Source organism: Hordeum vulgare, chromosome 1H (assembly GCF_904849725.1).
Source record: "Hordeum vulgare subsp. vulgare chromosome 1H, MorexV3_pseudomolecules_assembly, whole genome shotgun sequence".
NCBI lineage: Eukaryota > Viridiplantae > Streptophyta > Magnoliopsida > Poales > Poaceae > Hordeum > Hordeum vulgare.
In genome coordinates this window covers 296,316,950-296,342,993 of record NC_058518.1, presented here as the reverse complement: position 1 = coordinate 296,342,993, position 26,044 = coordinate 296,316,950, and the positions used below count along the sequence as shown (strand labels likewise).

The following is a 26,044-nucleotide window of genomic DNA, read 5'->3' as shown; positions in this document are numbered from 1 at the left end:
GAGAGGGCCGATCAGGGAAGAAGCCTGACGAAGATGATGCGGCGCCGATCTGAAGAAGGCCTACTGCAGAACCGAAGTAGGGGAAGGAGTTCGCTGGGAACACGCCGGAGACGTGGAGCTTCCCGTCGGTGTGGTCGCTCCCCGGCCTCACCGATGGCGGGAATGGAACGGGGCACCTTCCCCGCACACCCGGACATGCTGGCCGGCGCCGGAGGCGAGGGATGCACGATGGACGTCGGCGCTCTACTTCCCTCTTCTCTGCTACCTAATCTACAGAAAGATTACCTGGGGAGGAAGAAGGAGATGGAGGGAGGTGTGGCGGCGCTAGGAGGGGGAAATGCAGAACCCTAGGCACAAGGGCACGGACGCCAAGGCTATATGGGGCCGCGGATGGGACGGACGGCGTCAAACTCACTCGGTCTCTCTCTGAAGTCTGACGGAAAGCGTGCACAAGGCGACGGCGTCAGGAGGAAGGGGACGAACGCACTAGGTGGGCTCTCGCTGGGAACAGGGAGAGGAGATGGGCCTTGGGGGGGGGGGGAAGCAAGCCCATGCTGGCGCTTGATAAGAGAGAAAAGAATCCGTGGGGGTTTTCAATTTAAATCCAACACCAAAAAAACAAATAACTCCCAGGGAAACCTATGGCACCAAAAATTAAAATTAAAATACCCTTGGTCATAAGAAATTATGACCTATTTGAATAAAAAGAAAAAAGGGATTTTTGGAGCAAGTAAATATTTACAAAAGAGCATTAAGTTGATCTGTTTTGTGAATATTTGCACCACCAAGAGATAGCTTCATAACAACAAATACAAACCACCACATTCACCACAAAACATACTAAAACATGGGCATTTTTGAAATAGGAATGGAACAAGTTAATCCTTAGACAGCGAATATCGCGCTGCCATCGCCGGCGACCTCGAGGAGCATGCAGAGTGAGAGGAACAGCGGGGATGAAGTCGCAAATAGGAGGTGGTGCCATGGGCGGTAGAGACATCGTGCATTAGGACCAGGTGAGGTCTATTCTCTTTGCGCACCATAATACCAAGCCACATCACACTATCTTGCCCCAAAACCGCCTCAAATTAAAGCAAAATCATTGAAGGGGAAGATTTATCCGTGTCTAAGGATTTGCGGGTTGCAATTGTACGAAATTTGAGTTCAGGGTGGTATTTGTTGGGGAACGTCGCATGGGAAACAAAAAATTTCCTACGCGCACGAAGACCTATCATGGTGATGTCCATCTACGAGAGGGGATGTGTGATCTACGTACCCTTGTAGACCGTACAGCAGAAGCGTTAGTGAACGCGGTTGATGTAGTGGAACGTCCTCACGTCCCTCGATCCGCCCCACGAACCGTCCCGCGATCAGTCCCACGATCTAGTGCCGAACGGACGGCACCTCCGCATTCAGCACACGTACAGCTCGACGATGCTCTCGGCCTTTTTGATCCAGCAAGAGAGACGGAGAGGTAGAAGAGTTCTCCGGCAGCGTGACAGCGCTCCGGAGGTTGGTGATGATCTCGTCTCAGCAGGGCTCCGCCCGAGCTCCGCAGAAACGCGATCTAGAGGTAAAACCGTGGAGATATGTGGTCGGGCTGCCGTGGCAAAGTTGTGTCAAATCAGCCCTAAAACCTCCGTATATATAGGGGGAAGAGGGGGAGCCTTGCCTTGGGATCAAAGGACCCCTAAGGACTTCGGCCGAGCCAAGGGGGGGAGTTCTCCCCTTCCAAACCGAGTCCAACTAGGTTTGGAAGGAGGAGTCCTTCCCCCTTTCCCCACCTCCTCTTTTTTTCTCTCTTTGATTTTTCTTCCTATGGCGCTTAGGGCTCTTTTGGGCTGTCCCACCAGCCCACTAAGGGCTGGTGCGCCACCCCCAATGCCTATGGGCTTCCCCGGGGTGGGTTGCCCCCCCCCCCCCCCGTGAACTCCCGGAACCCATTCCTCATTCCCGGTACATTCCCGGTAACTCCGAAAACCTTCCGGTAATCAAATGAGGTCATCCTATATATCAATCTTCGTTTCCGGACCATTCCGGAAACCCTCGTGACGTCCGTGATCTCATCCGGGACTCCGAACAACATTCGGTAACCAACCACATAACTCAAATACGCCTAAAACAACGCCGAACCTTAAGTGTGCAGACCATGCGGGTTCGAGAACTATGTAGACATGACCCGAGAGACTCCTCGGTCAATATCCAATAGCGGGACCTGGATGCCCATATTGGATCCTACATATTCTACGAAGATCTTATCGTTGAACCTCAGTGCCAAGGATTCATATAATCCCGTATGTCATTCCCTTTGTCCTTCGGTATGTTACTTGCCCGAGATTCGATCATCAGTATCCGCATACCTATTTCAATTTCGTTTACCGGCAAGTCTCTTTACTCGTTCCGTAATACAAGATCCCGTAACTTACACTAAGTCACATTGCTTGCAAGGCTTGTGTGTGATGTTGTATTACCGAGTGGGCCCCGAGATACCTCTCCGTCACACGGAGTGACAAATCCCAGTCTCGATCCATACTAACTTAACGAACACCTTCGGAGATACCTGTAGAGCATCTTTATAGTCACCCAGTTACGTTGCGACGTTTGATACACACAAAGTATTCCTCCGGTGTTAGTAAGTTATATGATCTCATGGTCATAGGAACAAATACTTGACACGCAGAAAACAGTAGCAATAAAATGACACGATCAACATGCTACGTCTATTAGTTTGTGTCTAGTCCATCACGTGATTCTCCTAATGACGTGATCCAGTTATCAAGCAACAACACCTTGTTCATAATCAGAAGACACTGACTATCTTTGACCAACTGGCTAGCCAACTAGAGGCTTGCTAGGGACAGTGTTTTGTCTATGTATCCACACATGTATATAAGTCTTCATTCAATACAATTATAGCATGGATAATAAACGATTATCTTGATACAGGAATTATAATAATAACTTTATTTATTATTGCCTCTAGGGCATAATTCCAACAGTCTCCCACTTGCACTAGAGTCAATAATCTAGCCCTCACATCATCATGTGAATTACATTGTAATAAATCTAACACCCATACAGTTCTGGTGTTGATCATGCTTTGCCCGTGGAAGAGGTTTAGTCAGCGGGTCTGCTACATTCAGATCCGTGTGCACTTTGCATATATTTACGTCCTCCCCTTCGACGTAGTCGCGGATGAGGTTGAAGCGTCGTTTGATGTGTCTGGACTTCTTGTGAAACCTTGGTTCCTTTGCTAGGGCAATGGCACCCATGTTGTCACAGAACAAGGTTATTGGATTCAGTGCGCTTGGCACCACTCCAAGATCCGTCATGAACTGCTTCATCCAGACACCCTCCTTAGCCGCCTCCGAGGCAGCCATGTACTCGCTTCACATGTAGAATCTGCTACGACGCTCTTCTTGGAACTGCACCAGCTCACCGCACCCCCATTAAGAATAAATACGTATCCGGTTTGCGACTTAGAGTCGTCTGGATCTGTGTCAAAGCTTGCATCGACGTAACCTTTTACGGCGAGCTCTTCGTCACCTCCATTCACGAGAAACATCTCCTTGGTCCTTTTCAGGTACTTTAGGATATTCTTGACCGTCGTCCAGTGATCCACTCCTGGATTACTCTGGAACCTACCTGCCATACTTATGGCCAGGCTAACGTCCGGTCTAGTGCACAACATTGCATACATGATAGAACCTATGGCTGAAGCATAGGGGACGGTGCGCATATGCTCTCTATCCTCATCAGTTGCTGGGCACTGAGTCTTACTAAATCTCGTACCTTTTAAAACTGGCAAGAACCCTTTCTTGGACTGTTCCATTTTGAACCTCTTCAAAACTTTATCAAGGTATGTGCTTTGTAAAAGTCCTATCAGGCATTTTGATCTATCCCTGTAGATCTTAATGCCTAGAATGTAAGCAGCTTCTCCTAGGTCCTCCATAGAGAAACTTTTATTCAAGTAATCCTTTATGCTCTCCAAAAACTCTACATTGTTTCCAATCAGCAATATGTCATCCACATATAATATTAGAAATGCCACAGAGCTCCCACTCACTTTCTTGTAAATACAAGATTCTCCAACCACTTGTATAAACCCAAATGCTTTGATCACCTCATCAAAGCGTTTGTTCCAACTCCGAGATGCTTGCACCAGTCGATAAATGGATCGCTGGAGCTTGCACACCTTGTTAGCATTCTTAGGATCGACAAAACCTTCGGGTTGCATCATATACAACTCTTCCTTAAGGAAACCGTTAAGGAACGCCGTTTTGACATCCATCTGCCAGATTTCATAATCGAAAAATGCAGCTATTGCTAACATGATTCTGACGGACTTAAGCATCGCTATGGGTGAGAATGTCTCATCGTAGTCAACTCCTTGAACTTGTGAAAAACACTTTGCCACAAGTCGAGCTTTATAAACGGTCAGATTGCCGTCAGCGTCCGTCTTCCTCTTAAAGATCCATTTGTTCTGAATAGCCTTGCGGCTCTCAGGCAGTACTTCCAAAGTCCACACTTTGTTCTCATACATGGATCCTATCTCAGACTTCATGGCTTCTAGCCATTTGTTGGAATCTGGACCCACCATTGCTTCTTCATAATTTGCAGGTTCTTTGTTGTCTAACAACATGATTGATAAGACGGGATTACCATACCACTCTGGAGCAGCACGTGGTCTCGTCGACCTGCGTGGTTCGACAGAAACTTGAACCGGAGTTTCATGATCATCATCATTAACTTCCTCCTCAACCGGTGTCGCAACGACAGAGGTTTCCCCTTGCCCCGCGCCACCATCCAGAGGGATGAGAGGTTCGACAACCTCGTCAAGTTCTATCTTCCTCCCACTCAATTCTCTCGAGAGAAACTCCTTCTCGAGAAAAGCTCCGTTTTTAGCAACAAACAATTTGCCCTCGGATTTGAGATAGAAGGTGTACCCAACTGTCTCTTTTGGGTAACCTATGAAGATGCACTTTTTTGCTTTGGGTTCCAGCTTTTCAGGCTGAAGTTTTTTGACATAAGCATCAAATCCCCAAACTTTAAGAAACGACAACTTTGGCCTTTTGCCATACCACAGTTCGTATGGTGTCGTCTCAATGGATTTTGATGGTGCCCTATTTAAAGTGAATGCAGCTGTTTCTAATACATAACCCCAAAATGATAATGGCAAATCGGTAAGAGACATCATAGATCGCACCATCTCTAATAAAGTACGATTACGACGTTCGGACACACCATTACGCTGTGGTGTTCCAGGCGGTGTCAACTGTGAAACAATTCCACATTGTCTTAAGTGAGCACCAAACTCGAAACTCAGATATTCACCCCCACGATCAGACCGTAGGAACTTGATCTTCTTGTTACGATGATTTTCAACTTCACTCTGAAATTGCTTGAACTTTTCAAATGTTTCAGACTTATGCTCCATTAAGTAGACATAACCATGTCTACTCAAATCGTCAGTGAAGGTGAGAAAATAACGATATCCGCCGCGTGCCTCTACGCTCATCGGACCACACACATCGGTATGTATGATTTCCAACAAGTCACTTGCATGCTCCATTGTTCCGGAGAACGGAGTTTTAGTCATCTTGCCCATGAGGCATGGTTCGCACGTGTCAAGTGAATCAAAGTCAAGTGACTCCAAAAGTCCATCGGCATGGAGTTTCTTCATGCGCTTTACACCAATATGACCTAAGCGGCAGTGCCACAAAAATATGGCGCTATCATTGTTAACTCTAACTCTTTTGGTCTCAATGTTATGTATGTGTGTATCACTATCAAGATTCAATATGAACAATCCTCTCTCATTGGGTGCATGACCATAAAAGATGTTACTCATAGAAATAGAACAACCATTATTCTCTGACTTAAAAGAGTAACCGTCTCGCAATAAACAAGATCCAGATATAATGTTCATGCTCAACGCAGGCACTAAATAACAATGATTCAAGTTCATAAATAATCCTGATGGTAACTGAAGTGAAACTGTGCCGACGGCGATTGCATCAACCTTGGAACCATTTCCTACGCGCATCGTCACTTCATCTTTCGCCAGCCTTCGTCTATTCCGCAGTTCCTGTTTCGAGTTGCAAATATGAGCAACAGAATCGGTATCAAATACCCAGGCACTACTACGAGAGCCAGTTAAGTACACATCAATAACATGTATATCAAATATACCTGATTTTTCTTTGGCCGCCTTCTTATCAGCCAAATACTTGGGGCAATTGCGCTTCCAGTGACCCATACCCTTGCGATAGTAACACTCTGTTTAAGGTTAGGTCCAGCTTTGGGTTTCTTCGTCGGATTGGCAACAGGCTTGCCGCTCTTCTTTGAATTACCCTTCTTGCCTTTACCGTTTATCTTGAAACTAGTGGTCTTATTCACCATCAACACTTGATGATCTTTACGGAGTTCAGACTCTGCGACTTTCAGCATCGCAAACAACTCGCCGGGAGACTTGTTCATCCCTTGCATGTTGTAGTTCAACACAAAGCCTTTATAGCTTGGCGGCAGTGATTGAAGGATTCTGTCAGTGATAGCCTCTTGCGGGAGTTCAATCCCCAGCTCAGCTAGACGGTTTGAGTACCCAGACATTTTGAGCACATGTTCATTGAGAGACGAGTTCTCCTCCATCTTGCAAGCATAGAATTTATCGGAGGTCTCATACCTCTCGATCCGGGCGTTCTTCTGAAAGATAAACTTCAACTCCTGGAACATATCAAATGCTCCATGACGCTCAAAGCGACGTTGAAGTCCCGGTTCTAAGCCATACAAGACTGCACATTGAACTACTGAGTAGTCCTCCTTACGTGCTAACCAAGCGTTCTTAACATCCTGATCAGCCGGAGCGGGTGGTTCATCTCCTAGCGCAACATTAAGGACATAATCCTTCTTCCCAGCTTGTAAGATTAGCTTAAGATTACGAGCCCAATCTACAAAGTTGCTTCCATCATCTTTCAACTTAGCTTTCTCTAGGAACGTATTAAAATTCAGGGTGACTGTCGCGTGAGCCATGATCTACAACACAAATATATTCAAAGTGGACTTAGACTATGTTCAAGATAATTAGAGTTTAACTTAATCAAATTATATGCTAAACTCCCACTCAAAAAGTACATCTCTCTAGTCATTTGAGTGGTTCATGATCCACTTACACTAGCTCAAGTTCGATCATCACGTGAGTTGAGCATAGTTTCAGTGGTAAGCATCCCCATGCTAATCATATCATCTATATGATTCATGATCGACCTTTCGGTCTCATGTGTTCCGAGGCCATGTCAGCACATGCTAGGCTCGTCAAGCTTAACCCGAGTGTTCCGCGTGCGCAACTGTTTTACACCCGTTGTATGTGAACGTTGAGTCTATCACACCCGATCATCACGTGGTGTCTCGAAACGACAAACTGTAGCAACGTTGCACAGTCGGGGAGAACACAATTTCGTCTTGAAATTTTAGTGAGAGATCACCTCATAATGCTACCGTCGTTCTAAGCAAAATAAGGTGCATAAAAGGATTAACATCACATGCAATTCATAAGTGACATGATATGGCCATCATCATGTGCTCCTTGATCTCCATCACCAAAGCACCGGCACGATCTTCTTGTCACCGGCGCCACACCATGATCTCCATCAACGTGTCGCCATCGGGGTTGTCGTGCTACTCATGCTATTACTACTAAAGCTACATCCTAGCAAAATAGTAAACGCATCTGCAAGCACAAACGTTAGTTATAAAGACAACCATATGGCTCCTGCCGGTTGCCGTACCATCGACGTGCAAGTCGATATTATCTATTACAACATGATCATCTCATACATCCAATATATCACATCACATCGTTGGCCATATCACATCACAAGCATACCCTGCAAAAACAAGTTAGACGTCCTCTAATTTTGTTGTTGCATGTTTTACGTGGTGACCATGGGTATCTAGTAGGATCGCATCTTACTTACGCAAACACCACAACGGAGATATATGAGTTGCTATTTAACCTCATCCAAGGACCTCCTCGGTCAAATCTGATTCAACTAAAGTTGGAGAAACTGACACCCGCCAGTCATCTTTGAGCAACGGAGTTACTCGTAGCGATGAAACCAGTCTCTCGTAAGCGTACGAGTAATGTCGGTCCGAGCCGCTTCGATCCAACAATACCGCGAAATCAAGAAAAGACTAAGGAGGGCAGCAAAACGCACATCACCGCCCACAAAAACTTTTGTGTTCTACTCGAGAAGACATCTACGCATGAACCTAGCTCATGATGCCACTGTTGGGGAACGTCGCATGGGAAACAAAAAGTTTCCTACACGCACGAAGACCTATCATGGTGATGTCCATCTACGAGAGGGGATGTGTGATCTACGTACCCTTGTAGACCGTACAGCAGAAGCGTTAGTGAACGCGGTTGAAGTAGTGGAACGTCCTCACGTCCCTTGATCCGCCCCGCGAACCGTCCCGCGATCAGTCCCATGATCTAGTGCCGAACGGACGGCACCTCCGCGTTCAGCACACGTACAGCTCGACGATGATCTCGGCCTTCTTGATCTAGCAAGAGAGACGGAGAGGTAGAAGAGTTCTCCGGCAGCATGACGGCGCTCCGGAGGTTGGTGATGATCTCGTCTCAGCAGGGCTCCGCCCGAGCTCCGCAGAAACGCGATCTAGAGGTAAAACTGCGGAGATATGTGGTCGGGCTGCCGTGGCAAAGTTGTGTCAAATCAGCCCTAAAACCTCCGTATATATAGGGGGAAGAGGGGGAGCCTTGCCTTGGGGTCCAAGGACCCCTAAGGACTTCGGCCGAGCCAAGGGGGGGAGTTCTCCCCTTCCAAACCGAGTCCAACTAGGTTTGGAAGGAGGAGTCCTTCCCCCTTTTCCCACCTCCTCTTTTTTTTCTTTTCTCTTTGATTTTTCTTCCTATGGCGCATAGGGCTCTTTTGGGCTGTCCCACCAGCCCACTAAGGGCTGGTGCGCCACCCCCAATGCCTATGGGCTTCCCCGGGGTGGGTTGCCCCCCCCCCCCCGTGAACTCCCGGAACCCATTCGTCATTCCCGGTAACTCCGAAAACCTTCCGGTAATGAAATGAGGTCATCCTATATATCAATCTTCGTTTCCGGACCATTCTGGAAACCCTCGTGATGTCCGTGATCTCATCCGGGACTCCGAACAACATTCGGTAACCAACCATATAACTCAAATACGCATAAAACAACGTCGAACCTTAAGTGTGCACACCCTGCGGGTTCGAGAACTATGTAGACATGACCCGAGAGACTCATCGGTCAATATCCAATAGTGGGATCTGGATGCCCATATTGGATCCTGCATATTCTATGAAGATCTTATCATTTGAACCTCGGTGCCAAGGATTCATATAATCCCGTATGTCATTCCCTTTGTCCTTCGGTATGTTACTTGCCCGAGATTCGATCATCAGTATCCGCATACTTATTTCAATCTCGTTTACCGGCAAGTCTCTTTACTCGTTCCGTAATACAAGATCCCGTAACTTACACTAAGTCACATTGCTTGCAAGGCTTGTGTGTGATGTTGTATTACCGAGTGGGCCCCGAGATACCTCTCCGTCACACGGAGTGACAAATCCCAGTCTCGATCCATACTAACTTAAGAACACCTTCGGAGATACATGTAGAGCATCTTTATAGTCACCCAGTTACGTTGCGACGTTTGATACACACAAAGTATTCCTCCGGTGTTAGTAAGTTATATGATCTCATGGTCATAGGAACAAATACTTGACACGCAGAAAACAGTAGCAATAAAATGACACGATCAACATGCTACGTCTATTAGTTTGGGTCTAGTCCATCACGTGATTCTCCTAATGACGTGATCCAGTTATCAAGCAACGACACCTTGTTATTAATCAGAAGACACTGACTATCTTTGACCAACTGGCTAGCCAACTAGAGGCTTGCTAGGGACAGCGTTTTGTCTATGTATCCACACATGTATATAAGTCTTCATTCAATACAATTATAGCATGGATAATAAACGATTATCTTGATACAGGAATTATAAAAATAACTATATTTATTATTGCCTCTAGGGCATAATTCCAACAGTATTTGCCCCTCGGGCTGCATTTGGGGGTGAAAAATAGACTTCTTTCATTTTGCGACATATCTACCCGCGTTATTGTGCTGGCCCATGAAAGGGCGCAATGTGAGTGCGGGATGGATAAGTGAGAGCAACTCCAACACGCGTGCTATGGCGCGGTGTGCTAAAAAGGTTTGCATGACCGAAATGCCCTTTTTTAGCGCGCGACAACGCTCCCGCTCCAGCATGTGCAGCAAAATGAGGCGCGGCGCTGCCGCTCCAGTAGGTGCTACAAAATGCACGCGCGCTATATTTACACTGCCCGTGCCTAGCCGAAACAATATTTCTGACCACAATAAAATAAATCAATAATAAATAGTTCAACTATTATTACAACTCAAACAAATAGTTTATTCTTCAATACAACAAATAGTTCAACAATACAACATGAAACATACAACATCAAACTAATTTTGGCGGCCATGTCATGCCCACCACTCCTCGATTAGATCCTTCTGAAGGTTATCATGTGTTTCAGCACGTCTAATGGCATGATAGGAGGCAATAAATCGGGCTACCCTCACAACCGCCCCCTTCGCACGGGATGTTCGAACAACTCATAATAAGAATAGTCTAAATCTTGCCCACACTCATTCTCGATGATCATGTTATGCATGATGAGGCAAGCGTTCATGATGTACCAAAGAATATTTTCATCCCAAAATCTACCCGGTCCTCTCATAATAGCAAATTGGGCTTGCAAAATCCCAAAAGCTCTCTCCACATCTTTCAAAGTCGTTGACTGAGCACTGCGGAAATCAAGATTTTTCTTACCTTGCGGTGCCGTCAGCGGCTTCGCAAATGTTTTCCACCTGGGGTAGATGCCACATGCAAGATAGTAGCCATAGTTGTATGTATGGTCATTTGCTACAAACTCCACCGGTGTAGTTTCACCATTTACAATATTATTCATGAGTGATGGCCGATCAAGAACGTTGATGTCATTAAAATATCCAGGCATTCCAAAAAAGTATGTCAAATCCAAGTCTCCTGATCGGCCACTGCTTCAAGGATTACAGTTGAACCTTTTTTGCCTTTGAATTGACCATGCCATGCCTTAGGGCAATTCTTGCAACTCCAATGCATACAATCTATTGTGCCAATCATACTTGGAAACCCGTGGGCTTTGTTCATCGCCAAAATCCTTGCGGTGTCTTCAACATTAGGAGCTCTCAAATAATCTGTACCAAACACATGCACAATTCCGACTCCGAAGCGCTTGACACACATGATGACTTGGCTCTCACCCATGGCCAAGTGGTCATCAATGAGATCCGTCGAAATACCGTATGGCATCATACGCAAAGCGGCAGTAACTTTTTGAAATGTGCTATGCCCAAGTTCTCCGGCGGCATTCGTCCTTTGCTGAAAATACCGATTATGGCTCGCCAGTTTCTCTGGAATGCGTTTGAACAACTCAACGATCATCCTGAAACGGCGTCGAAAGTAGGACTCGGGGTATGTGGCATCCTCCACAAAATAGTTTCTTATCAATCTGTTGTGGGCATCGATCTTATCCCTCCATAATTTTTGACGACCCATAACCGAACCACCATGCCTCGGTTTTGTATTTACGTGCATAGCTACGATTATTGCGAGGTCCTCCTCCTCTTGCATATTGAATTCTTCGTCGGAAGAACCGTAGGATGAACTCATCTACAATATTGAAACTAGTTTACAACCACGAACAAAATGTATCAAATTCATCTACAAACTATAAAGTTGCAATATACATACCTTTCAAGCGTTTCGTCAAACACCTTGTGAGTGTCGAGCTCCAAACGTCCGCCAGACGCTGCTCGTCGGAAGGATGGTGCGCTCGAGCGGCGGCGGCGAGCAGGGAAGGTGAAGAAAGCAGCAACGACGCGTGGGAAAGGGCGGGGAAAGCGGCGGGGGTGCGCTAGAGCAAGGAGGGGAAATCCGTACGGCGGCGCCTACGCCTTCAAGGATCTGACGGTTGGTGGTGTGTGGGTGGGTGGGGGGAGGGGGGAGTCGAGCGCATCGTTGTTGTCCAGTGCACGAGAACGGGTAAATACATCGTGTCCGATACGGTTTTGATTTGCGTGCTGGACCGCACATATAAGGATGTAAGTGGGCGGCTCGCTGGACGCTGTTGGACTTGCCCGCGTTAGCCATCATTTTTTTCGTGGGATTAAATGATAGCCCGGTTATTTTTATACGAGACTTGTGGTGTCCATACATTGTCCATATACTGCCACGCTATCCCTGCACAGCCTCACCTTCGCCATCAAGGACATGTACGACGACCTCGGTTCCTCCCTCACTTCCTTCCTTGATCACATCGACATTCAGCAATCTGACTGACGGACTGGTCAATTCATCGAAGCTTCGACGTCGCCGGCTGCGTCACCGGCTTCGGCACCCCGGATTGGGCCCGGACGCACGCGTCGGCCGCCGCCACGACGCCCACCGTGCTGGCCGCGCTCGCCGCCGGCGCCACGGGCGTGGGCAAGACGGTGATGGACGAGATGGCATAGAACATCAACGGGGAGAACACGCACTATAGCACCCCCGCCAACCCTTGCGCCTGAGGCCCCGTCCCCGGCGGGTCCTCGAGCGGCTTCGTCGTTGCCGTCGCCGCCAACCTCGCCGACTTCTCCCCCGGCACCGATACCGGTGGCAGCGTCAAGGTGCCCGCGGCCTACTGCGTCATCTTTGGGCTCCGACCCTCCCATGGATTGGTGTCCACTGAAAATGTTGTCCCCATGGCAGAGACGTTCGACACTGTCGGTAATTTCAGTCTAGCCGTGCGACCGTCAATGTTCAGCAGACAAAATTATCCATCTGTTCATTCAGTTGTATAAGTGTCTAAACATCCGAGTGTAATTATGCTTACAGGGTGGTTTGCCAGGGATCTACCTACTGTCTCGTGTTTCATTCAGTTGTATAAGCGTCCGAACATCCAAACATAACTCCAATCAGGCTGCAGTGCCATGGATTGGAGGAAGGATTGGAAACGGTGGTGGTGCCTTATCTTAGTTGAGGACTGCCGATGGGCTTTTCTGGATTGTTCATTTATTTCGGTTAGTTTTTGTGGGTGTTCATGAAAGCCATTTAAGATTTTTTTGGTGGATGACATATATGGGACTAGTGGATTCCAACACCATTTACATCCTGACGCACATAGCACGTTCATGTTCCGTCGGCGCGCCCTGAAGACGTAGTAGTTGTTTGTTGGACCAAAACCGCATCGCAATAGGAGGTCCCTCGGGGAACCGCACCCGACAACAAGGGCACTGCTACATCGATCAACGAGTCACATCCCTATTCGGACATCTCACGGCCTATTTAGCGACACGACGGATCGCCGAGAAAAAGGAGGAGAAGGTGCAGCTCGTGCCGGGCCGATCAATCGCCGAGACACACATGGACACCGCGGTCCGAACAAAGAGGCTCGAGACCGAGCGCGGGTACACGCTGCCGGAGGAGATCGTCGAAGACATCCTCTCCCACCTGCCGGTCAGGTCGCTCCACCGCTTCCGCTGCGTGAATCGCACGTGGCACGCCCTCATCACCTCCCCCGCGTTCAAGAACCTCCACTCCGATCGATCCCGCCGCGACGGCGGCCACCGCCGGTTGTTCCTCAAGCCAACCTGCCGGAACGTCTTCTACGCATGGAAGCTCGGTGGCGCAGTGGAGACCATCATGGACAACTGGAGATTGCCGCCGGGGGAGATCTTCCCCATCACCAAGTCCTGCCATGGCATCGTCCTCCTACGCTGCCTTCACTACGATCTGCACTACGTGTGGAACCCTTCAGCCAACGAGCTCCTGACCCTGCCGGACAGAACACCGGCCAGGGTGGCCTGGACCGGCGGTAGAACCCATGTGATCTACGGCATGGGTCACTGCTCGACGACCAAGCAGTACAAAATAGTGCGCATGTACAATTTTCGCCATGACCACGCACTCCACGTCCACGACACGGTGTGTGAGGTCTACACTCTCGACGAGTCCACGCACTGGAGGCCTGCTGCCACACAGCCTCCCTCGTGCCAGCTACGAGTCAATGGGAGGCAGGGAGCCGTCCTCTGCAACGGCAATCTGCATTTCGTCCACAAGCATGGTCTAGACCTCCTCACCGTTTTCAATATCCACGCCGAGACATTTAGCACCATGGTGCTGCCTCCGGAGGTGAGACCCTGCTCGCCGGACTTCATGCTGACTGAGCTGGACGGTTCCTTATGTGTCTACCACGCAAAAGACAGAGACCGTCGGGACTTTGCCGACCCCTACGATATCTGGCTGCTAAGAGACTACGAGGCAGGAAAATGGGAAAGGCTGCGGTGCATCAACTGGGAGAGCATGGGAGAAACGGAGATGGCCCCGCTCAAGTCCTCCTGGATCGCCCCACTTGACATGTACTACGACCACGGTGCTGGGAAGAAGAAGATCTTGTTTGGCACGGGTGCATGCAAGGTGTTCGTGGTGGACCCTGACATCGGCGTCCCACAAGTTATATTCTCGCCGGAGGACACGATCATGGGAGATCAGGGCAACTGGGACAGCCAATTACCCACCATTGGGTTGTTTGAGGAGCGCCTCGCGTCCGTGGGCCGCACGAACGAGGAGATCATCTTCACTTCACCATGGGCACGAGTCGCGTCCCAGGTGCTCATGCACCTGCCAGCACGGACGGTTGGGCGCTTGAACCAGGTGTGCAAGGGTTGGCGTGCCATGATAAAGGCCGACTGCTTCGTCGGTGCACATCTGTACCACGCAAACCTTGATAAAATCCCTCACATTATGTTCACAGATGGAACGCCCTGCAGGTTCAAAGCCTTGGAGGATTTCATCAACACATCAGACGCGCTGCCACCTTTGATTGACGAGGGCTCAAGAGTGGCTTTCTCCAAGCCGTGCAATGGGTTGAATACCGGGAGCTTGCTCAAGTATGACTTCCTGTGCAACCCATTGACAAAGTATTACCGAGCAGTAAAGTTGGACAATGGTGAGAATGCTGCATCCTATTTCAGTGACAGCGCCAACGGCTTGTTTGGACACGTCGCCCTTGGGTATGCACCCAACATAGAAATGCATGTCCTGGTGAGTCTTGCGTATAAGGAAAAGAACCGGACGTCCAGGGATTACAAACTTGAGTGCAAGATCCAGTTGATCCAACGGCGTGATTGGGTACAGATAGATCCTCCGTCAAGGCCGATAGCCGACGTGCCGCCGGTCTATGCAAGCGGCAAGCTCTACTGGATTGTAGACCCCGAATTTAGTCCGACGTCGGCTTGCAGCGAGATCATAATGCTTGATCTTAACACTTTAGAATTTCAAGTCTTGGCAGGGCCACCTTGCGGCAAATACATATCCATCACAGAACTCCAAGGAGAGGTATGTGTGACGTGCTCGAGACGAAGCACCAACACCATAGAGATATGGGACATGGATGGCATTGGCATGTGGTCCATGCGATTTTGTATACAGCTAGCGAGTTTCTTTCCGGAGTACTCGTCAGAGAATACGGCATTGCTGGCCGTCAATCCGAAAGATGGAAGAATCTTGCTGAGCACTGGGAGATCATTGGGCTACTATGCCTCCAAGACGGTTGAGCTAGAGACAATTTACCGTCTGGAGTCGAGCATCCGAGGAAAGAAGTTTGTCCCTGTTTTGGCTATGGATAGCTTAGTTCAACCATGTGATGCAATGTTGTTGTAGAGCAACTGGTACACTACCCACACGCTTCTGGTCGCTATTTTATTTTCTCTACCTTAATGCTTTATAAGGAAGACAAATGATGGTGAATCAACCTGTGGTTAGATGGTTAGTGAGACTGTGGTATCTACAGCCCATCATGGTTAAAATCTCAGGATTTCTGATGATGCACATTTAATGGAATGAGACGTTTTTGTTCATGACGAGGTGCCTATAATGACTTCGTAAATTTTAAGATGATATGCTGGCCCAGTCTCTCAGAGGAGCTTATAGAAAATAAAGTATGCGTGAATGCGCTCATAGGGTTGAGTATATGTGCGTGTATATAAACACTTGTGTCTATACTGCGTTAGAAAAAAAGGAAAACAAATGATGCACCTACGTACGTATGTCTACGTTCGTCTGTCTACTACTATATACACTAGATAACTAGTTGCATATATCACATGACCTGTTGCGTCGCAAATGACAAATACAACGGAGACATTATGTAAACTGCATGGACACTTTTTATAAAGAGAAAGGTATATTTTTGATCCCTAAAGTTCCTCAAAAGTATAGACTTGGCCCCTTCAGTTTTTTGGCATACATTTGCTCCTTCAAGTCTCAAAATCGATAAGGGCCAGTTTTTTTGAAGCTTCTCGCAGCTTCTCGTGAAAATAACCTAGAAGCCTAAAAGAACTCGTTTTGGAGAAGCCAACTCAACCTATTTTCACCTTCCCTTCCTTCAAAGTGGAAAAAGCTGAGGTGGAGTGGCTTCCCGCAGCTTATTCACTTAAAAAGAAAGGGTATATCAGTGTGCCCCTATTGTTTGATCTTATTACAAGAATGAAAAAAATGGAATCATCGCGACACCAAGCTCCCGCACTCGACTCGTCCTCCCTCTCCTCTGTCGCCCACCTTCGCCGCATCTAGGGTTCGCCCATCGCCGCCGCCCCGCCGCCGTCATCGCCCCACCACCGTTGCCGCTGCTTTGCCGCCGTCGAGGCCATCTCCCGCGGGCATGACTCCTCCCTCGTCCCGAGCCCGACGCCCCCTCCCTCCCCGCGGGATCGACCCCTCCCTCCCCACGGGCATTACAGACTTTTCACTCATCATACCATACATAAGGTGAAAAATCGGGCACTGAAAAGAACTAGCTAACTTATTATCTCGAGCTTATTTCCATAGAAGCTTATCTTGAGCTTATTTTCACACGAGCTTATTTTCACAGTACAACTCAAAAGAACTGGCCCTAAGTTTGGTTCAAAACCATATTTTAAGCACGTTGACCAGATTTGACCATGTTTGACCTGGTTTGACCATGTTGACGAGGATTGACCAATGAACACAAAAATGCCTTTTTTGCTAGAGCTCCATGTTATTTGACCACAAACATTTACAGCACCTAGAGCACCCAAACATGTTGGTTGTCACAAAATTTGAGTTATTTTTTGATTTTTTTTTTCAATTTTACTATTCGTTGGTCAAACTTTGTCAATATGGTCAAACTTGGTCAAACCCAATCAACGGCTTAAAATCTAGTTTTGCACTAAACTTGTCCGGTTTTGATACTTAAAGGACTAATTGTATACCAAAAAAAACTTGAGGGACTAAGTCTATACTTTTTGGAAACTTGAGGGATCAAAAACATACTTTCTCTTTTATGAATGCAAATTATGATTAGAAGTTAATGCACGATAACCTGCAACATGAACTTATATATTTCAACATCGACAATATACATGAAACATTTCACATGCAAAAAGTATTCAAATCATTTTAAAAAAAGTGCTCAAACAATCTAAAAAGTGTTATCGAATATTGATATGCAGAAAGTGCTCAAAAATATTATTTCAAAGTGCTCAGGCAACCTAAAAAGTATTATAAAATATTCCTTAAAATGCTTAAACTCCTTCTAGTAGTCTTTGTGGATGAATTTGGATGAACTTACATATTTTAACACCCATGAGAATATACATGATGCAATTCATGGTGAAGTTACAAAGGAAGAAAATGTTCAAGACTTTTTTTAATGAAGTGCTCAAATAATGTAAAAAGTGTTATCGAATATTGATATGGAGAAACTGTTCAAAAATACTATTTCAAAGTGCTAAGGCAACCTAAAAAGTGTTATTGAATATTCCTAAAAGTGCTCACACAACTTCTGAAAGTCTTTGTGGATGAATTTAGAAGTCATTAATCTACTCTTGATAGGCCTTTTGAATAATCGTGAAAGCACTCACACAATTTCTAAAACATTGACAAATATTATAGTCATAAACTTTCACATATGTTTTAAGTAAAACTCACATATTTATACATAAACATTACACATTTCCTATTTCGAGAAAACGCAAAAGAATTTGCGTTTCATTGCATTGAACAGAAAGAAGACAGCGGGGGTACAACCTCCAAAAAGGAGGGACACACGCGCGCACACACACACACACACACGACCGTCCTGACCAAGCGACTACAACTAGGTAAGGAGGTGCCCTCAGCTACAGACACACGACGACATTAGGCCTCGCCCTGCCGCCATTGCAAGACACCTCTAGGGACAATTGCAGCTCCAGGACTGCCCAGGCCAACGTACCTCACACCCATGTGCCTAGGATCGACGGGTGAAAGGCAGGGCCTGATAGAAACTAGTGTAGCAATCGTTGGGGGAGGGCCGGCACTGGCAAACAACCTGCTCCCTGTTCAGCTGTCTACACCAACGGTGCATCACCAGCCACCATCTGCCGCATCAAGTACTCCCCTTGCAGCCAAAGCAGCGCCCTCAAGAGGGTAACGGCGTTGAGACGCCGCCGCTGCCCGGTCCAGGAGGCCGGACCTAGGATTTCTCCCGGTGCTCGAGGAGGAGGTCCAGTCAGGGTTCATGCCAATGCCTCCAAGGAGGTGACGGCACCCTCGGGCGTCGCCGTTGACAGCGCAGGCCGTCGCTGCGCGGGGATTTCTCCCCGACCCATGAGCAAGGACCTCGGATGCAGATGCAGACCGGACATGAAGAAGAACGTTGGAGAAGACGGAAGCACATGGAGAGGGAAGCCTAGGAACGTCGGTAGTCGCAGGTTTGGGCACCGGCCAACGCAGCGCCAGCAGGCCGGCCACCACCTGGAGCGCGTCCAACAGGCGACAACGATCACCTGCACCGCGCCGCCACCGTGCCGGCCCGCAGCCTCCGCCGCCGGGATTCGTCGTGGCACAGCATCACAGCAACCGTCAGGGTCACCACGCGCGTGCACAACCCAGCGGCAACCACCGGCGGTGGCTGGGAGGGGTGGGAGGAGGGAGAAGGGTGGGTGGGGGCAGAGTGGTTGACTCGGGCCAAGGCGGGCCCGCGCGGCCCAGATCTGGGCGCCCCCAGCTCTGCTGCTCGCTGCAGCGGCCGGCAGCCGTCGTAGCAGCGCCTCCGCGCACACGCACCGCGCCATCTCGACCTCTCCTGTACGCGGACAGCTTTCCGGCGCGCCACCACACGCTCCCACCGCTCCAGCGCGCGAGCATGTTCCCACCGCTCCAGCGCGCGAGCACGCGAACAAGGGCCCCGCCGCCGCCGTCCACCGACGAGGGCATCGCCCACCAGCATCCTCCGGCGGCGGTGAGGGGAAGGAGGGGGCTTGGGTGGCGGCTAGGGTTTCGCCGCCCGAGTCGCCCCTGGGAGCGACGCGGGGGCCGAGTCTCCACTCAAACTAAAGTTCATTACACATTTCCTATTGCCTATACATAAGTTAATACAAATAGTATCAGTAATGGTTGATTGGAAATAATAAATATAGTATGGACAACATGTTAACCTAATACAAATACAATAAGAAAATAGCCTTTGAAATTAAACTAGCATATCAATTCAACAATGCAGCTCACCGCCCGCAGTTTCCCTTCAGACTCTTATAGCTCTTGATGATCCCTCGCTTGTCTTGTTTTAGGGTTAGAGCCCTTCCCCCGGGATTGGTCGGACAAGCACCCCGTTGGTCGGACCAGGATGGTGATGCCATGACCCCAAGTATAGGAAGTAGCAATAGTCTTCGACAGTAGTATTTCATCCAAATTTATTGGTTCGGTACAAGGATCGCTAAAACAATATTTACAAGCCTTAGCAATTGCTACTTGTGAACTTGTTGGGGTTTCCTTGAAGAGGAAGGGTGGAGCAATATAGTACCTGATAAGTATTACCCTCAGTGAGAACCAACGTTATCGAAACAATAGGAGAATCACACAAATTCGCATCTTCAACAACTACACACACAAAAGCAAACACTTGCACCCAATACGGGCAAGTGGGTTGTCAATCCCCTTGAGCTCGTTACTGTGAGGATTAGTTTTGATAGTGATACATTGATAAAAACACAAGTAAAATAAAGTAATAAAACTATAAAAAAGTAATTTAGTATTTTAGCAATAGGATTAAGTAGACCCGGGGGTCATAGTTTTCACTAGAGGGTTCTCTCTCAAACACATAGCATATGGTGAGTAGACAAATTACTATTGGGCAACTGATAGAAAAGCGCTACGTTATGATGTTATTCACGACAATGATCATGTATATAGGCATCACGTCCGAAACAAGTAGACCGATTCTTGCATGCATCTACTATTATTCACTAGTGGATAAATTGCTAGCCATAACTTATGTTGGTGTCGCGCCGTTTCTGGCCAACGCGAGCACTAATATTTTCAAATAGTGCCGGCGTGGGACAAATTCGTACGTCGTAGCTATTAGCTTAGTGCTTGTCTTGCACATTAGGCCCGGCGTTGCACATTCAGGTCCATTAGGCACACGCCAGCACTGTCGGCTCTAAGCGTAGTAAAAAACCTTTATCGACATTCGACCTCACTCTCTCGATCTCCAACTCCACCAGTCGTCTCTCCTCTCGATCCCCGCCACCGCCCTGCCCGACGCCCGACGTCGCTCGTCGCCGCCTCGTCCGGCGCACGACGCCGCCCGTCGCCGCCACGTCCAACGCCCGATGACTCCCGTCGCCGCCCTTCGCCGTCCGACGTCACCCCGCCCGACCCCGCCCGTTGCTTCCCTGCCCGACGCCCGACGCCACCCGCAGACCCTCATCACCGTCGAGCACCTCCGCCCGAAGACCTTCGTTGCCCAAACTGGTATATATGTACTCCCTGTGTAAAATAGTATGTACTTCCTATGTAAACAAATATAAGAGTGTTTAGATCACTAAAGTAGATGAACTCGCGATGATATATATAAACTGTTATACTACTACTGTTTAGTTCATCATTACTACTAGAAACTAATTCATCGTGGTCCGTAATGATTCATACTTATACATAATTTGAAACAACACACATGGACAATTCATCAAGCAACAATGAATCAGTGGGCGACGTGGAGCAGTGGAATCAGTGGCTCTTAGAGTCGCCAGAGTGGTACATAAAAAATCTTGAAAAAGACAATGTCGGAGTGAAGAAAAAATTGATAGTCTGCTCACACACCGAGCTAATGCCCTCATGAAGTCAAAATAACTAAGGGGGCCGAGGGATCAGTTGACGGAAGAGAGGGATAAATTAAAGCTGAAGAAAAAACAACTCAGGACAGAGAGGATTGATCTACAAATAACCGTTGGTCAATTCAAACAAGATGGAGAGAGAAATCAGAAGAAGACGCGCCACATTTGGATAATCCTTGATGATGAAGAGTAGTTAGTTGATCGGTAGTACTAATTAAGTTTCAAACTACATGTTTATTATGAGTATGTTTATGGGTATGCGTGTTTAAATGATCGATACTAAGTTTTAAACTATATGTTTATTACGGGTATGTTTAAATTATCAGTACTCTTGTGACGTTTAAACTCTTAGTTTTTGAAGTAGTATATGTTTATTATGGCGGCGAGCATCATCCTTCTTGTATGCCGGCAAGTGTGTTGGCATGACCATGGCCGTGATGGCGTGGTCGAACTCCCGCCCCTTTTTTTGTGTTGGCATGTGTGCCGGTCGCTGGCAAGTGCGTCAGCATGAACTGTGTGGTGTTTTTTGAAGCTGAAATTGTATGCTGTCCACTGGCATGGTGTCGGCATGAACTTTGGGCGATGGCATGGTCGCTGGCTTGATCTACGGCCGTGGGCCTTTTCAAATTTGTGCGCGGACATAAATGGATCGCGCGCGTTGGGCGAACTGCCGACCCAAATCTTAAACTAGGCACACGCCAAGCGAGCGACCGATCCAAACGGACAAAAGGCGAACAAAAGCGCCATCCGTTTGGGTCGGCACATTGGAGTTGCCTTATCCCCTAGAATGATTTTTATGGAAATCATTTTCAAGGAGCTATTGAAATTGCTTTTAAAGCAAGGATGAGTCCATCTACAAAATTCAAAAATGAAAAGAGAAAAGGCTAAGAGCAACTCCAGCGCGCTGATCCATTTCATCCACGCACGTCCGTTTGGGTCGCGCGGACAGAAAAGTCGGCCCAACGCGTCGACCCAAACGGACGCGCTTCCGCTTTTTGTCTGCTCGCGACCCATTTTGGGCAGAAATTTGGGTGTCATTTGTGTCGACGCGGATACGGAACGACACGCGCCTTGTCCGCGTTCTCCTTTCCTCGCCCGCTAGTCGGTGTCATAATCTCTCCTTCTTATCCCCTTCCCTCCCCTCACGTGATGCCCGCAAGCACACAAACCCTAGGCCGACGACCCCATTTTCCCTTGGCCACCCTAGCTCTCCAGCACCAAATCCATCTGCTCAGTGCCTCCTTCGTCCTGATGGGGGGGCCTATTGGTGGATCTGCGGCGATGGGATTTGGCGAAATTTTACACATCCTACCATGGGATTTGTTGAAATTTTGCACATCCTATCGGTGGGATTTGTCGAGTGAGACTGTTCGTGGACTGCCTTGGCATGGACTGGTGGGTGCCGGTTCACCAGGTCCGGGCAATCCCCCGGTGCCACATGCAGGCGCTCAGTCCACCTCTAGCCGCTCGGGCCTGACCCATCGCAGGTTCGCCGGCAAGGCGACGACCGGCCATCGCCCTAGGTCGGTGTTGTCCCAAAAGCTTGCCCACTCATCTTTGCCATTTATACGGTGTAGGTCGTCCGATGCATTTCTTGGACGCCAGAACATCCCGGTCGGGCGTTCGTGAAGTGCAAAAACGATGGGATATGATTTTTGTTCGGCCATTTGCTCTTTGTTTGATGCAATTTAGGTAGCTTATATTTGCTCAATATTGTGTGTAGGAAGGATGGAATTTTTGGTACTCGAAAGAAGTATACACCAATCTATTGATCTCATAAAATTTGTAGATGTGCTTGCACTTTTATGTAGAACTGAAGATATAGATGAGACTAAAAAAAACAAAGGGAAAACAACGTCTAATTTTTTAGCATCGAAGAAGAAAGACGTTGTGTTCAAGAATCCATAGATCAACAACGAAGACATAGTAAATATTTTAGTCTTAGTTCAACTAATAGGAGCAGTTAAGAAAGTTGAACATTTTTTAAAATGTTTAATTATGGTTTTTGTTTTCTTTGGCATTATAATCATAGCGACGAATTGATAAAAATGTATGTTGTATTTGACATAAAAGTAAAAATGTATGTTGTATTTGACATAAAAGTAATGTCTAAATTCGATTCAAAATAAATGCTGACCGGTCAAGCGAATAAAAAATAGGTTGACACGTTGAAGATTCGATCGATCGACCCAAAATCTCTCTCTAGTAATAAAGCACGGAGTGTTTCCGTCGTCCGTCGTGGTCATTTTACAAAAAACACCCCGTCGTTTTCGTTAATCAACCCGCAGTCTGTCTTTAAGTGAGTCCGAACCGTTATTTCGTATTTTACACAAAACCCTCTGACATTAACGCTAAATAACCCACAATCCATCTTTCAATGGCAATGAATCGTTTTATATACTTTTGCGTAAACCCCGTGACATATATGTCAATAAACCTGGAGTCTATTCAGAATAAATACGTATTTTCATATAACAATATCTTTTAAACCATAAATCTAATTTAAACATGTTATATATGAAATTTGATTAGAAAAATGTGTAGAGTTTAAATATATTATTATTTTACATGTTAAATAATTTTAATAACCTCAGAGTCTATTCAGAATAAATATGTAATTTCAAATCACAATTTTTTTTAAGCCGTAAATCCAATTTAAACATGTTATATATCGAATTTGATTACAAAAATGTGTAGAGTTTGAATATGTTATTATTTTATATTTTTAAAATAATATATAAAATACAATGTAAATCAATATATTAGAAATCTTTACTACCCGTTGCTCGTATAGGCCCATGTCAAATCTTAACGAACATAATTATTATCCCGAATCATTGGTATTCGACATGCAGCGGCATATAGGCCCATGTCGGATGCTCATAGGCATAAGCATCCAACAATGTTTTAGATCCCAAAGTAAAGTATGCACTCTATATATGCGTCTGTTTTGAGCGAGCGCCTAGAGAATTTATTTTTTCAAAAAACTCGTGTTCCAAAATGTAATTTTAAATAATGTTCCAACTTTAATAAAATGTTTAAACATTTAAATTTTTTAGTTTTTAAAGGTAAAGAAATATTTATGTTTTCCCTTGCTACACACAAGCATATTTGTGCAACCTGATGCTAGAATTGTTACGTTGCAAGAATTTTTTTTCCTCTTTCATTGCAATGCACGGGCATATTTTTTATATGATAAAAAACATGTTGATAAAATCAAGGGTTTCGACTAATGTTTATTCAAGTCATTTATATGTATTATTCAGTATTAAGTCTTTAAAAAAAAATCAATTAACTAAGCTAGAGGCATGAGAGGTTTTTTTTCCTTCCGTTGTATCGCACGGGTCTTTTTTTTAGTCTCTCCCTAATAATAAAGCACGCAGTGCTTCTTCCGTCCGTCATCGTCATTTTACAAAAAACACCCTGGATTTTCCTGAAATCAACCCGCAGTCCGGATTTAAGTGAGAGACGAATCGTTTTTTTTTCGTTTTTATAGGAAACCCCCTGTGCTTTTCCGAAATCAACCCGCAATACATAATACAGTGAGAGAACGAATCGTTTTTTTGATTTTTTGTAGAAACCTCCTTCAGTTTTCATAAAATAAACCCGCATTACATACTTGAGTAAAAAAAACAATCATTTTCCGTATGTTTTCGAAAACACCCCTACAGTTTTTAATTAATTAATCTGTAGTTCAATTATAAATGCAAAATACTTTAAAAATTTATATCTTTTAAATGGTAACTCCAATTTTACATTATTATATATGAAATTTTATTAGAAAAATATGTAGAATCTGAATATAATGTTAGTTTATCTTTTTAATTTTTTAAAATTATGTTTATAATGTAATTTTAATCAATAATGATGCGCACAATCTAAATATAATGTTATTTTATTTATTTAATAATTTTTAAATAATATTTATGCTGTAATTTTAATCAATAGCGTACAATCCATTTTTCATAACGAGGCCGATCCGTGTTGTTAATTAATCCGCGGTCCAATTATAATTAACAAATACTTGAAAAAATTATATCTTTTAAACTGTAACTCTAATTTTAAATTATTACATATGAACTTCCATTCAAAAAATGTGTTGAATCAAAATCTAATGTATCTTACCTATTTAATTTTTTTAATTTCTATTTATAATGTAATTTGAATGTATAGTGATGCATATAATCTAAATATGATGTTATTTTACTTATTTAACAATTTTTAATTATGCATTAAGTTTAAATAAATATCTCAAGTCATGATTATTAGGTTAAAACGTGTTGTATTATTTGCTTCCGTTGCAACGCACGGGCTATTTTGCTAGTTTTAACCTAAACGTCGAACGGACGACCGAATGACAAAAAAACAGACAAAAAGTTCATCCGTTTGAGTGGCGCCTCGGAGTTGCTCTAAAGCATCCCATCACCGCGAGATATACATCATGCTCTGGTCGCTGGACCCTTGACCCTTTTGACCAGTTTACTGTAGCGTGTGACGTGATGCATGGCTTCTGCCGCAAGTTGGTGGCAATCCTATCGCCAAGTGCAAACGGCGTGCTCCGCGGACTGAGCTTCCGTGATTTACTGCATCTGTCTTTGTGTCAATGTCAGGTGGGTCTCACGGGTGGCTGACCCACGTGTCATACAGCCAAAGGCAGGTGTAGCTATCTCAGGTGCGTCCGTGCTCCGCACCCTTCCTCCGCCCCCTCTCCCAACTTGCGTGTGGCTTTATACCCCGCTCCCGTCCTCCCCAATCAGCGTTTGGAGGACTC

At 46.2% G+C, this 26,044-nt stretch overlaps 2 pseudogenes; one reads left to right on the top strand and one right to left on the bottom strand.

The window, feature by feature from the left end:
* The first annotated feature begins 11,942 nt into the window (after positions 1-11,942).
* Positions 11,943-13,151, top strand: LOC123398664 (annotated as a pseudogene).
* A 5,524-nt stretch (positions 13,152-18,675) lies between these two features.
* On the bottom strand, positions 18,676-19,388 carry LOC123409840 (annotated as a pseudogene).
* Between the last annotated feature and the right edge of the window lie 6,656 nt (positions 19,389-26,044).